At 48.3% G+C, this 14,834-nt stretch overlaps 1 protein-coding gene across 12 annotated transcripts in view; it reads left to right on the forward strand.

The window, feature by feature from the left end:
* The window catches only part of MSI2 (musashi RNA binding protein 2), a 203,923-nt gene that overhangs the window by 9,954 nt on the left and 179,135 nt on the right, over nucleotides 1–14,834 (forward strand). Inside the window, exon 1 of one of the 12 annotated variants that reach the window (XM_064394866.1) lies at nucleotides 5,936–5,957. The exons of the other annotated variants lie outside the window; for them this stretch is intronic. The gene's annotated coding sequence lies outside the window, so the exon portion shown is untranslated. Of the gene's footprint in view, nucleotides 1–5,935; nucleotides 5,958–14,834 lie in introns of those variants that run through there. 12 annotated transcript variants of the gene reach the window in all.

Raw genomic sequence — 14,834 nt, forward strand, 5'->3', positions numbered from 1 at the left:
GTGCAGTGCAGTGAGTCCTGTCAGGAACAGGAGCTGAGCTGGACTTTTGTAACTGTTGTATTTTGGAGATGTAAACATGTATTTCTTCTCCCCAATCACTCAGGTAGATTGTTCATGTTGTCCTGAATCCCCACAGACTGTCTTGTGCTTGTTAAAATGTCTGTATTTCCATTCTCATTGCCTAAGGATGTCTTTCATGTTAGGAATAGTCCTAATGTACTTTCCTTCCCTTTGACATACTGCTAACTAAAAATTAAAATTGAACACTGTCTAACATGGGATTTTTTTAAAAAGGAGGTTCTACATTGCCTGTGTTTTCCGGAATTGTTGGATTATTTTTAATGGTGTCTACCAGGTGACTTTTGTGCACTTGTAAATGCCAGGAAAGGTTCTGAGATAGGGAGGTCAGGGAGATGGAAGGAGAGCAGCATGCTAACACCCCTGTGCATCCCCTGTGCTTCCAGATTGAGTGCATCTCCTCTGCAAAGTGCTGAGCCTTTATCAGCCCGGGGGTAGGTCTACTAATGACTGATCTAAAACCATCAAATTCATTTATTTGTCACTGCCAGTGACAGGCCAGTTAATGCTAATGGATTCTTTTTTTAGCCTGTTGACTCTGGTGATAGTCTCATAAATGTTGTGAAATCCAAAGCATTAAGGCAACTTGGAACTTATTTTTAGAGGAGAGCCACTGAAACAGGGCAAGGTGGGGTGTGTGCATCAAGATGTATGTTGTGCTGAGAAGGAGCAAAGAACAATTCGAGTTCATTAAGCTCTACCTTGAGTCTTGCTGTTTCTAATAGTTATTTGACTTTTCAGTTGTACTTAAGTGTTCTCTTCAAACACATTTTGGGTCGTGCTGGAAAGTGAAGAGAAGCTGTAAATAGTCAGTCATCTTAGGGAAAAACAGCTTGTTTCAGAAAATGGTTCATCTCAGGGGCAGAGTCTTCTCTGCCCCTATTGTGTGAAAGCACTTAAGCATATACTTAAGTTGGCATAAGCATGTGGGTAAGTGCTTTGCTGAATCAGCATGGGCTCAGAGCACATTATTAAATGCTTTGTTGAACTGTGAAGCCCGTAGCAGAAAAAAGATTAAAAGATTACTTTGTGTATTTGACAGTACTTTGTATATGGTCAGTTCCATCACTTCTCCTTCAGATAGGCAGTTTTATCTCTCTCATATTCCCCCCTCCACTGGAGGATCTCACTCACAAGAAAATACTATTCTGCTGTTTCCTCAAAAAACTGATTACAAGGTCAGCGTAGCATCAGACTTAAAAAAAAGTCATTATTGAAGCTTAATTTAGTCTCTAGCCCTGAAATCACACGTTCTGTTTGCCTTAGTCACTGGAATAATTCTGTAAACTATGTGAGTAGTGTTCAACGTGGCCTATGATTTTTATGATGTTATTGCTGTAGAAATTGTGGTTTGCTGAGTAATTTGAAAGTTACTGTGAAACTTTGTAGCCAGATCAGCATGCGGTATTAATAAGTTACTTCTAAACTTTGGCATTTTACTGCTCTCCTGTTGAAAGTATTTCTTGTATTTTTTGAGTGCAGAGAAAATCTGAAGAATGTTGGGAAGTTGTTCTCCCCTGCTCAGTCATTCCCTGTGCTGGGACATCTGCAGCTGGGTTTATTGTTGTGACTGAGTAGGATTAAATTAAGATTGGGAACTTTGTATTATAAAAGAAGGACCCTGCTAAAGCTTATGCAATTCTGCACATGAGGAATAGTCCAGAGACCTCAGCAAGCACAGTGAGATGCAGACAAGGCTCCTTAATATGTTGGTGAAGTGTACGTGGCAGGAAGGGTGAAGGAAAAGAAGTATTGACAGCAGCAGAAAGTGCCTTGCCTCTGCCCTGCCCTCCCCCAGCAAAGACTTGCATTAATTTCCCATTGACTCTGATGTACAATGGGGAAGAGGTTTCAAGCTGACTGAAGGGGCAAAGGTCCAAGAAAACTACTGTAGCAAGAGCTGATGCAGAGTGACAGTAATGAGGTGGCCTGGCAGGTGGGAGGGAAAAATGGTGGGGTGGGGGAAAGAAACTAATATCTGGTGAATTAAGTAGTTCCCAGGGTTTGAAGTTGTTAAGTCCCCCTGGTTTTATTTTCCTTTGTGCCACACAGCTGTGAGGTGGGGCTGGGCAAGGCTCCTTGGGTCCTGGTGCAGCTCCAGCCCTCCTGGCTGAGGGCTGGGTCCCTGGGAGTGCTGGCATGGCCCAGAGGGTACAGAATTCCTCTGCAGTGCTCCCAAACCTGTGCTGTGCTGTTTTAATCAGTGTTTCAGTATTCCTGACTCGGAGCTCATCTTTACCTTGTTCTGTGGGTCAGTTTTGCATCAAAGAGAAGGTGAGGAGCACAGGGTGAAGAAGTGTTTTGAAGTTTGGGTTTATTTAAAATAGGGACTGTGAAGTGCCAAACAAGACTTACAGCTTTTTGAATGCTGGTGTAAAGAGAATGCCTGCTGGATAGAGAGTCTAGGGGGGTTTTAACCACTTGGTGGATAAACACTGTTCAGGAATCTTCCCAAAGGGTAATGTGGTGTGAAAAGAGGTTGCAAGGAGCTGGGCATTTGTCCTAAGTCTCCGTGAATCCTGGAGATTCCCACTGGACTGGGAGATGTTGCCCAAGTCAGGGGCCTGGTTTACGGCAGAAGCTTGCCAGCTGCAAGCCCTCAGCACTGGCAGGTTTGGTGGTTGTTGCACTGCTGGAAGAAGGTGTTGCTGAAGGGGATGTTGCCAGGGATTCTTCTGCAGTGCTTGCAGAACCAGTGAAGCTCCTGTTTTGTTATCCTTTTGGCTGTGTTACCGGTCATTTATGTTCAGAGCTGTGCTGGTGCAATTCCCTGCTCCAAGCCCAGGCTGTGTGCAGGGCTCCATATGTACACAGAGCATTTATCCTTTTGCCAAAGGTTTGCAGAGTGCTGTGAATGAGTGTAGGGATGTTTCTTTGCTGGTGAAATTCGCCTGCTTCTGCTGTTGTATTTGGCAGACCTACAGAGCCTATAGCAGCATGCTGTGTTCAGTGAATTGTGGGAGGGAGCAGAAAACATTGAAAAGAAATCCAAAGGTAATGCTGAGATGGGAAATAAGACAGGAATTTTCTGAGGATGGGGGGTATTGCCTGGGTATTGTCTGGGACCGCTACCAGCCACTGTGTTGGGTGGTGTCAGGTCTTGTTCTCTGCCGTGTCCTCAGGATCCCTGAGAGATCTCTCCTGTGAGTACTGAGCAAGCCCTGAGACCACTACAGCAAGAACTGTTGGCTTCTTGCAGCAGGAGTTCCCTCTCCTCAAAAAGTCGCTACTGTGAAGTGCTTGGGGTCATTTTGATTGATCTGCACCAGACATCTCATCTTCCTGCCCAGTCACTTTCTGTAGGTCAGCTCTGAGACTCCGGCCCTGGACGGGTGTCCTGCTGAATACACACCAAGCATTTAACCGTACCCTCTTCAAACACTGCCTGGTGGAAAAAACCCTCACGAAACCTGCTGTGGAGATGTCCCAGGCCCACTGTTGGCTGGGTTTGAGGGCTGAGGGAGCAGAGTCGCTGATGGTCAGACTCTGGTGGTCTTGGCACAGCGTGTAGGAACCCAGCTAAGGCCCTGCTGGGCCTGGTGCTGCTGCTGCCATTGAGGCTGGAGAGGAAGGGTCAGAGAAAAAAGGGCAGCAGGGGATTATGCAGGGATCTGAGCGTGGCAGGGAGTGCCCGACGCCGCGTTTGGTGCCGCAGCAAACGGCTGCCTCTGTGTGAGGGGATGTTGGCAGCGTCCCTGGGCGCTGGGGAGGAAGTGTGGGAGGCAGAGCAGCTCTGCACGCTGCCAGCTCCTGATGTCACTTGTCTTTGAGGGGTCAGCCTGGGGTTTTTTGTTGTTTTTAACGGCTTTTGACTGTAAAATCGGTGAGGGAGGCCCTGCCTGGAGCGGCAGCGCTCTGGTTCAGGCGGAGGCTGTAACTGCTGAGGTTCCTGCCCGAGGTTCCTCCATGTGCCAGCACTTCCGAGCTCCAGAGGGGGGAAGCAAGATAAGGATGAGAGGCCACAGCATGTGAAAGGTGGCTGGTGGTGTGAATGATGGCTCTCGCTGGTCTCACGGCTGCAAACCTTGCTGGGGGCAAGGGGGGAGCCTGCCAGAGGGCTGTGGTGGGCTCAGAGGGCCGCCCTCAGCAAGGGAGGAGAGGGGGAAGCATGCTGAACTGCAGGTGTCCTGGGGACCTCTGCCTCCAGATGAGCCTTGGCTGCTCTTCCCCACAGCCGTGCCGGGTGCTCAGCCATGCCAGACACTCCTCTGGGGCTGGCTGTGTCCTCTGTGCCACAGGCCATGCCCGCTCCCTCTGGGTGCCCACAGGAGCAGCTGGGATGGATGGATGGATGGCTGCAGTGGTGCCCTGCTCCTGTGCAGACAGGGATCCTGTCCTGACGTGTTTGCAGAGCTCTGGGAACAGGCTGCCCCAGCATCCTGAGCCTCTGTGCCCCCCGTGCCTGCCTGGGACATTTCCTGCCCCAGTCCAGCTGGGACCCCAGGGGTGGGTGGCAGTGGGAATCTCCTGCCACAGCACCTCCTGTGCTCTAAACTCCTGCCTCACGTAATCCCAGGAACTGGGATCGAAGCAGCCGGCTCTGTGTGACATGCCTGGCAGTTTATGTATGAGGAGGGAATTGTGATGGTCCTGTGTGATTTTTATTTTCTCCCCTTTCTTTTTCATCTGGTCACAGCCACTATGTCATTAATCTTCCTGATCAAATACAATGATAGTTGAAAGTCTTTCACAGTTATGATTCCCCCAAAGTTTTGTGAGCATGGCTTTGATTCTGTGGTAGTCATAAGAAGTCAGTTTAGATTTCTGGACCTCTTTTTGTAGATATTTCCAGTGGATATTTTAGTAGAGGCATTTGTCTTCTCTCTCGATTAAGCATGTGCATGCAATAGGAAAAGAACAAAACAGGGAATAGAAAAAAATATTAAAACAATTCAGTTACCAGTCCAAAAGCCTTAGTGCTAAGAGCCATGAAGAAGCTTTATTGGAACTATAATTGCAGACATAAGCAGTGATTATCTGTCTTGGTGCCTTTATAGTCCCCATCACTGTCATCGGAACGCATGAAGCTGATGATAGTGTGAGCAGAACATTATTCAGCTGGTGCTGTGTAATCCTGATCTCTTGCAGTGTGTGGAAAGTATCATAAAGAGTCAATTTATTTGAAAGTGATGGGGAGAGAAGCAGGTAGGAGAAGGACAAGTATTGTTGCAGAACACCTTACTCATGAATCTTATTTCATCCTGGCTGCAGCTGAAGGAATGCAGGGGCAGGGTAAACTTCTTACATGGACATGGTCAGACAAATATTGCTGCTTCTTAATGTTCTCAGAGGTCTTGGGCAGGTGCAGCCCTTCGTTGTTGAAGAGTGCCTTGGTGTGTTTCCTTGAAATGCTCTAAATTGGCTCCAGCTGAGAGAGGGGCAGCAGCACCTGTTTGTCTCACATTCCTGAGAGCTGGAGATTGTCGGATCAAGGCGGACAAACGGATGCTGCCAAGCACTTCTTGAGGTGGAGCAGGGATCAGAGAGCAAGTCCTGAATTTCTTGGCTGATTATTGGTGCTGGTTATGCAGGTGAAAATGTGCTCTGGGCTGTGAAGAGGCAGAGGGAGGAGGAGGAGGAGGTGGTTTGGTGGTCGGGCAGCTGAAGCAGCAGCGTGTGCACAGTCTGGGTTTTGCACTGGTGGGTGATGTGAGTTATCCTGGTCAGCTGGGGCTCTGCTGGTCTCTCCTGTCCGTTGCTGCCCTGCTGTGCTGCTGATTAGGCAGGTGTGCCCCTCACCTGAAACCAGTTACCAGGCCCCCAGTTTTGGTTGCAGACACCTGCCCTGGTGCAGGTAGTCAGTGCAGAGGGTGATAGGAGCCCGAGGTCTCCTCACAGACAGTCCACCATGGTCTGGGGCTGCCTTGAGCCACAAGAAGGTAATGCTTTGGGAGTGGTTTTTGGGGTGGGAGAGGCATTTGCTCAGTGGGAGACTGGTTATGCATTTTTTCCTTTTTTCCCTGAAGTTTGCCCGCGGTGGCTCTGCCGGCGCTGGGCTTTGGGTTCCTCTGGCAGCAGCGCTGCAGAAATGAGGAGTATCATTGTGTTTTATTGTGGCTTCTAAGAAACGCAGCGTGTCTGTGCTTCGGGGAGCCCCAGGGGCTTTGTTTTTCACCAGGCCTGAGCTATTCTTCAGCAGAGCCTTCCTGGAGCGTGAGCCAGTTCTGCCCATTAGGACCGAGAGACGGGCCTGACTGATTTCTGCTCCCTGCTGCATAATAAATCTGATACTAAAATTAGTGTTGGTCTCCCTAGGCCATAATTCTTGCTGAGATTATAGAGAATCGTGTGTGCAGAGAGGAACTGTGGTTGTGTGTGTTTGGGTTTTTTTTATAACCTTGAGTGTCCAATTTCCAGGTTTTTTACTTAACCCTCCCCATCTTTCTCCCCTTTTCCTCTCTTTTGGGAAGTGCTTAGCCTTTCTGTGTATTTTGGCTATTTAAGCCTCTGTCACTGCAGGCAGATGAGTTCCTTGGGAGCTCTTCTGAAGGTTTTGTAATTGAGTCTTTTACCACGGCGACAGGATATTATTAACCTTCAGTAAAGCAATTTATTTCATACTCCTTTGTGGGGATAAGCCTTTTTTCCCCCAGGAAAATATGTACGTGGAAAGGGTTTTGCGTACAGAGGTAGCTCAACTTGCAGCAGTGATTATTATTTTAGGAAAATTAATAATGTACATGAAAAATAGGCAGTTTTGTTTGCATCCATTTAAAAAAGAACCTTTGGTCCTGAATGATCCCACTCCTGACCAGTGTTTTATTTTCAAGAACAGACTTATTGCCTGTTAGTGGCTTTGAAAAGAGGTTGTATTTCATGTTAGAGCTCTTGATATTTAGCCTGTGTGAGCAGTAAACCATTTTGTTGTGGTCTTTCAGATGGCCTTAAGACTGACCTGAGAGCTGGAGGGAGGAGTTCCTCACGGGGTCTCCCTCTGGGCATGGCCTTTGCCCTGAAATCAAATGCAGACTAGTCCAGAAGTCGTTAAAGATTGGGTAGCTGCTGGAATAGCAGTTCCAGCCAGCTGGATAAGTGGCCAGCCTGGCTGAATCCCTTGTGCTCTCTGAGCACAGCCACAAAGGCACTGCTCTGGGGTTCAGGGGATCCAGGCTGGGGTGTCAGTGCAGCTCCCTGCACCCCGGTTTTTCTTTTAGAAAGAGGATCAGGATATTTCTTTCTGCGTGTCTAGTTAGACTTTTTACTTCAGTATTCTGTTAACTTAAAAAAAATAAAATTCACAATGCACTTGTCCTGTTGTTCGAGATACTTGAAAACTCTGCGCTGTTACAGCGCTGCTTTCCAGGGAGTTCCCCACACCTTGCAGGAGGAATATGTGATTTTGGCAATTATATCAGATGAAGCAGGGGTATTATTCCCACATTATACAACGGAGCTTGGACGAGAGGCAGAGTGCTTTGTCCAGAGCTTTATGTTTATTAACACACTCGAATCTCTTGGCGCCGTGTGGAGGCTCTAATTGCAGAGTCATCATTTCCCCCCTCTCCAGCTGAATGCTGCTGCCTTGGAGTGAAATGGGCATCCTGGGCAAGCCCTGTGTCTGGGGGGCTTCTGGTGGCCTTGGGTAGGGCTGTCCATCCTCTCCTGCTCGTCCTGTGCTCAGCCACGTGCTGTTCTGCTTGTGCTCTGTGGTTTGGATCCAAACTCCCAGTGCCCCTTTGGTGGTTCCAGCCCCTTTGCATGAGGTGGGCTTTGCCATCTGTGTCACAAGGCTGTCCCTGGGCAGCTGGGCAGCACTCAGCTGCTGCACCTTGGCTGCAGGCTGCCCATGGCAGGGTCTGCAGCTCTGCTGGGGGGTGTTCTGGGCTCAGGATGGGCACACCGTGGTGCCTGGGGTGTCCTGCTGGGAGCAGGTCCTGCTCAGAAATGTGTTTTGTGGGGGCACTGGAAGCCCTGGGTGCCTGCTGTCCCGTGGCTGTGGGTTCGTGGGATGGACCTGCCCCTCCTGGCAGCTCGTGTTGTGTGTCAGCAGTGAACTGAGACTTCTGAAAACACAGCTGAGCAGCACGGTTTGCTTTTGTCCTGCAGCCTCCCCAGCCCTGGCTGGCTGTGCTCAGGGGGACAGTCCCCTCCAGAATCCTGGGTGCCTGGCCCGTGCTCAGCCCCGTGGGAAAGGGCCCTTTGCTGGGTGGTCCTTCAGCCTCTCCTGAAATTCCAGAGACATGTTACACGAGAGAAAATGTTTTTGTTACGGAAAGACTTCCTGGCCCCTTCACATGCTGGTTTTGTAAAACTTTGCAGCTGGCAGATTTATTCTTCAACCAGAGAATCTTTCTATTTTAAAAATGCTTAAAATACATTTTGCCCCCTTTTTTGCTCTGTTGTTGTAAATGAGCCCCACAATCCCATTTTTTTTTCTTTAAATCTTCCCCACCAGAGATTTAATTAAAATATTGTGAAAGGCAGTCATTGAAAATGAGAAACCTTTTGAGTGGAAGGCACCCTGATTTCCCTCTGCAGAGCTTTTTGTCACCATAGAGATGAAAAGAGAAGCTCAAAATTGCACTTTCCCCTTGTGTGTTGCTGCTGAGGGGCCGTGGCTGCAGGTAGCAGCTGCACTGAGATCAGCAGGGCTGCCTGGGGCTGAGGCTTTAACTCTTTGCAGGGCACGAGCTCTGGGTCGGGATTTCCTTCCCTGCTGGAAGCATTTTTCTTAGTCTATTATTCTCTTTTAATTTCCTGTGCTTTGGGGCTGGAATTTATCTGGGTTTGTGGAGGGAAGGAAGGCAGAGGCCCATCCTTTTGTCTCCATAAAAGCAGAACTCAGCCCCTCTGAGCACAGCAGAGTCCAGTGGGTCTGCTCCCAGCACTGCCACAGTGTCCTGAGGTGTTTGTGCACTGCTGAAGGAATGTGTTGGAATCCCACTTGTTATCCCACATCCGCCTTTTTAATTTTCTTTTTAAAAATTTTTTTAGTAATAAATCATAATTCTTCTTTAGGATTCAAGCCAGTCTGATTCTCACTTAAAATAGCTAAATGTTGGGCTTTTTTGTTGGTGTTCTTTTAAAATCAATGGGTTAATGGTATCTTTTTTTCCTTCCAGTAACCCCTCTGGAAGTGTAGGGATTACTAAATCAAAAATACATGCTGTGAGTGGTAAAACTGCTCTGCTACAGTTTCAAAGACAGTCCCACAAATTGAAGATTATTGGAGGGGACATGACACTGGGCAGTGTTATGCTTTTAATCATTTTAAAAACAAATTTTTCTCCCTAATCGAGTGAAGAGCAGGCTCAAGTGGATTCTTGGCACAAACACCTCAGACAAATGAAAGTAAAATGTGTATTGAAGCTGTCTGCTGTTGTATATTTTATACCATACCTGTCGTGGTGACTGATCTCAAATGGGTGCAGTGGTTTAATTTTAAGCTGTTTGGGTGAGACCTGTTGTGTTTAAACTTTCAGATAGAAAGTGAACATAACCCATGTAATGGCATTATTAATGGGGAGTATTACTAAACTGTAAGTTGCAAATTAATGGTTTAACTCTGTGACTAAATATACAGCTGTGTTCTTGTGTAATGTTACAAGACAAAATTAGATCAAGTGTTTAAAAACAGGAGGGCCTCATCCAAACCCAGTGGGTGTCTTCCCAGGGACTTCACTGGGCTTCTCCACCTGCAGTGAGGGTGCAGGCCTGTAACCCCAGCACAGGCACTAAAATGAGTGTGTGCCCTCCCCAGTGGGCTGTTAACATCTGATTACCCAAGGTACTCGTGTGTTTGGAGCAAAATAATGACGCAAAATAATGTTTCCATGGTGGTGGGGACTTGCTTGGGTTCAGCATGTACCTCATGGAAGCGCTGCTGTTGTCTGTGTCTGAGTTCCTGCAGGATTGTATATTAATTTTTAAATGAAACAATATTTGGGAGCTAGGCTTGGCTCTGATGCAATTTGCCCTTGTGCTTTCCTTGACTGTTGCTAATAAGAAGTGCTGGCCTAAATCAGCGTCTTGAAGAATCATCGATTTGCTAATTGCAGATAATCAAGGCCCTGCTCCCTGCTCATGCTGAGACCACTTTTGTTTCCTGCCATTCTGGCAGGATTCGGGCAGCATCTCCCAGCCCTTGACGTAACCAGCAAAGTGGGTTTGGAGCACCCACGTGGCTCATTCCCAGAGGTGACAAAGTTATTGGTGTTCAGGCTTGATGAATGAGGAGCTGTGGTACCACTGACCTTTCTGGCCAAAATGGGCTGTGGAGGTCAGAGCTGGGGAAGGGGATGTTCAGAGAGCTGTGGTGGCACAGCTGTGCAGTGCTCACCTTGGTTAGGGCAGTGTGTGTCAACATCAGCCTCCTGAAATGGTTCTGAACAATTCAGGACACCGTGTGTCCCCTCTGTGTTCAGCTAGGGGGGATGTTCCTGTGGGCTGTAGACTTTGCAGAGTGTTTAAAATGATGCAGGCGCTGATGAAAATTTGTGTCCCATGGTTAGCACAGTCAGGAGAGTTGAGGACAGGAGGCTGCTGCTCTGGTGGCTTCTGCCAGGCGTCCTGGCCTGTGGGCATGGCAGGTTGGTGGTCTCTGTTCTCTCCATGTCCACCTGAGCCCTTTGCCCATCAGGCCTTTTTCATGCCCTGGCTGGATCAAGTCTCACTGCAGGCTGGTGAGCTTTTCTGATGACTTCATGTGGAATAGCAGTTCATCTGTGACCATGGGAAAACAGGAGGGAAGTAAGAGCCTTTTTGAGGAGGATCCAGCTAGCTGATGGGCACTGTCCTTCTGTAGGTGTTGCTCCTCTGGTCAGGGAGAGCAGGGCAAACCTTCTGAAACCCCTCGCTCAGCAGGTCAGGAGCTGGAGCATACTGCCTTGGCTGAAGGGTTTTGATGGAATAAGGAGGGTTTTTCATGCAGTCCTTGTGGCTGGGAGCTGCTGCTGTGTGCAGGGCAGTCTGTGCCTCCAGTCAGAGGTGGAGACACAGCTCTGCTGTGCCCAGTGCTGGCTGCAGGGAGGTGCAGCAGGGCTCGTGCTCAGCTGGCAGAGCCCAGCTGCCCGGGGCCCTGGCCCCTGCTCTGGGCTCTCTGGGGTGTGCTCTGGTGCACACAGGGTGGCAGTGCCCTGTCAGGAGTCACAGGGACACCAGTGAGTGGTCCCAGCCTGGGTGGCTGCAGGGGCCAGCCCCGCTGCCGCTTTAAAGCCACAGCAGAGGAACAGATGATCACTGGGCAGCTTAGGTTACATAATCTCTTTTGGGTTTAATGTCAGGCCTCCCTGAGCCCCATCCAGTGCCAGCTCCCAATCTGGCTCGTAATACTCCCGAATGTCCTTTTAATTTTTATTAATAGTTCTCTTACTGTAGTGTTCCCTCTGCCTGGCTTTGTGTGCTGTGCGTGCCGGGGAGTTCAGTGCTCTGCCCTCTGAGGCATCCACTGCCTGGGCTTCCTGCTCCTGCCCCAGCCTGGAGCCCTTCCCACGGCTCTTCTTTGCTAGCTCCAGAGGGCTTTTTCCAAAGGTGGTGTGGCAGGAGGATTGTCCAGGGTCATAGCCTGTGTGGATTTGGCTCTTCTCCTTCGTCAGCAAAGCTGGTGAGGCCTGGGAGAGCAGAGCCTGGTCAGAGCAGACCTGGACAGTGGTGCTGAAAGTGGTGAAGGTGATGGGAAGATGAGACAGCAGAGACCACAAGCTCTGGCTCCACCTAGATGGGCTCTTACTCTTTGCGAGCACAGATTTGTCAACGGGACTAACTTTTTTTCAAGTTTAGTTTGTTCATGTCTAAATGAGCTGGTTTGTTTCTGTATTGAGTTTTTCTCTTTTGTGAACAAAGTTCAAGCTCCTCACTGTTCTTCTCTGATGATCACTTGGATGCAGTAAAGATCAGCAGTGATTTTGGGTGCTGAGGAGCTGTGTGTTTCAGAATACCAGTACTTTTTTGCTCATCCCTAATTTCATAAGTAGGTGCCTCTGCAGGTATTCTCCACTCCTGCTAGGACTGGTGTGTGTCCCTTGATGGCTGGTGTCTGAAAGCCACTGATTGTTTGTTTGGTATTTAAAAGAATAACATAATTAAAATATAGGCAGAGGGGAGAAGGAACTGAGATGTTATTTCAGATCTGAGTCTAGGAACAAAGTAGAAATCACAGAACAGGTGTGGTTGAAGAGGACGTGGTTGAGCAGCACCATCAAGCCCTTGGATTACTTCTGCATTCCCTGGGACAGCTTCCCTTACATTAGCTCCTGCATGGCATTCCGTGCCAGTTAAATAGCTGGAAAATATTGCAGGGAAGATCTTTAATGCATTGTGAACATCAGTGTGTTGCAGCAGCTGCTTGAAAAATGAATAATAAAGCCCTGAAGAGCAGAGTGCAGTACCCAGACTGCTTTGGGAGCATGCTGGACCAGGGCAGGAATCAGCTCCTGGAGTGTTTTACTCCTCTATTTTTGATTTAATTTAATTTTACCACTTTAAATGGTTTCTTTGGTGGAAGGGAGGCAGGGGATAGCTGAGGGGGAGGATGGGTCTGTTTAGTTTGTTTCTCTGGAAGCCTCAGCAGACATTGCCTTGGCCACCTCACACACCAGTAGCTGGTGCTTCCTGAACTCTTCCTGTGAGTAAAGCATGGAGCAGAACTGATAATGCCATCATAGCCTGACTGTGAGCCAAACTGTGCAAAATCCAGTGGCGTGTCTGAATGGCTAAAAAGCCCCAAATAAATCACAAAGTGCTGGTAATACAGTCACTGCTGCTGTTTGCCACAGGGGTGGATTGCAGTCTGTGATCCCTGGGTGAGTAAGTCTCTAAATTGTATTCAGAGATGGTGTGTGGTGTAGCTGGAGTGCCACAGCATCACTGCTGTGTAGCATCAAGGAGCAAGAACCCAGCACTATTGTTTTATTTTGTTTGTTTAATTTTATTTATTTATTTTTATTTATGTGCTTTTTGGGCTGTGGAGATCTGTGCAAATGAAAGTCAAGACCAAGATGTGTGGGGAACATTAATTTTATTTTATCTATAAATATATGTATGAACACACACACATAATGGGTGCCAGAATCTCTTACATATTCGTGTTTGTTCAAGTGTACAAGAAATGTGATTGACACCACTGAAAAGGGAGAGGGAAAAGGAAATGAGTTATAGCTTTTGGTCCCTAAACTGCCATTTCTTAGTGTATCCTAGAAAAGCCTTCGCCCTAATGGTGCTGAGCAATAAATAACACAGGGAAGAGTAATAGCTGCCTATGGTAGCAAATTATAGTTGATTTATTGCACATAATATATACAGGTGCAGCTAATTTAATTAAACACAAGACCTTTTAAATGCTGTAAAGCCATCCCTCTCTAAAGCCAATCAGCACTGTGGTGCTGTAATAAGGCTTTAAGTGAAATAAGCAGCATTACAAGCACAGTTCTGTTGGTCTGATCAGCCTTGCATGTGTTTGAGGGAGGGAGTATTTTTCCATAACCATTAAAGCCACTTTAAGTCAACTTATGCCATGACAAAGTCCAATTTAATGTACTGATGGAAGTTATCCCATTTCTGCCTCATCATGGAACAGCAGCTCCCATGAACCAGCATATGTAGCTTGTTATTTTCTTGGCCAGCTGAGGGGGGCTGTGCAGGGGTGGAGGCTTGGATGCTGTGGGATCTCACCCTGGGGATGGGAACAAATAACAAACAGAAGTCCTGGTTCCCTGGAGCCTCTCTGCTTGCTCGTGGGTTGTCTCCTGTTCATCCCCCATGTGAGATGGGGAAAAGGGAGCTGTGGAAGCTCCTGTGGAAGAGCTCAAACACCACAGAATCCTGAAAAGGCTGGGGATGGAAGGAGGCTGTGGATGCTCCTGTGGAAGAGCTCAAACACCACAGAATCCTGAAAAGGCTGGGCATGGAAGGGGCATTATTAAAGATCACCCAGTTCCAACTCTCTGCCTCCACTTGCTCAGGACCCTGTCCAGCCTGGCCTGGAACATTTCCAGGAATGGGGCAGCCACAGCTTCTGTGGGCAACCTGTGCCAGGGTGTCCCCACCCTCACAGGGAAGAGTTTCTTTCCAATATCCCAATATCTAACCCTGCCTTGTGTCAGTGTGAAGCCACTGCCCCTGGTCCTGTCACTGCCTGCCCATACAAAAACTCCCTCTCCATCACACAGGCAGCACTCTGGGCTCCCTTGTCTGGGATTTTCATCCCCCGTGCTCCTTTTTCCACATCAGAGGTTGCAGTGGGTGTGTGTGTGCATGGAAATACACCTCCAGCCTGGCTGGGAGCTGCTCCCTCTGCTCCCTGCTGCTGTGATTTCCCCGGAGCAGGGCTGTGCCTGCCCTGCAGTGCCCTCAGCTCATCACCATGCTGAGCTGAATCCCCACCCTGGGATGATGGGGGAGATGCTCTGCCATACTTTGCCACCATTACTTGATTATTTGTGAAAGCGTAGAAGGCTCAAGTAGCTGATTGATTAATTTTTCTCTAAGTTTTTCTTCCCTCTGTTGCCTTCATTTGGAACATGTAATCAGGGAAGGAAGAGGCGTTAAGAATAGATGGGTATGCATATGAATGCTTAATTTTTTCTAATTCAGGCATTCATGTGGGCACATGTATCCTGCTGCTGTGCTAAACAAACCTCTCCCAGCTTCTGGAGGCAGAGGAGTGAGTTTGGTGTGGTTTTCTCCTTTTTGCCCTGCTCTGAGGCAGTGCTGTTCCAGCCACTTGGGGAGTGTCCCTGGGCACCTCTGGGGGTGGCTGCGTGCTGGGCTCGGTACCTGGGAGCACAAATCAAACATCTACTTGACCTTTTTATCCCCCA

This window comes from Passer domesticus, chromosome 19, assembly GCF_036417665.1.
Source record: "Passer domesticus isolate bPasDom1 chromosome 19, bPasDom1.hap1, whole genome shotgun sequence".
Lineage (NCBI taxonomy): Eukaryota > Metazoa > Chordata > Aves > Passeriformes > Passeridae > Passer > Passer domesticus.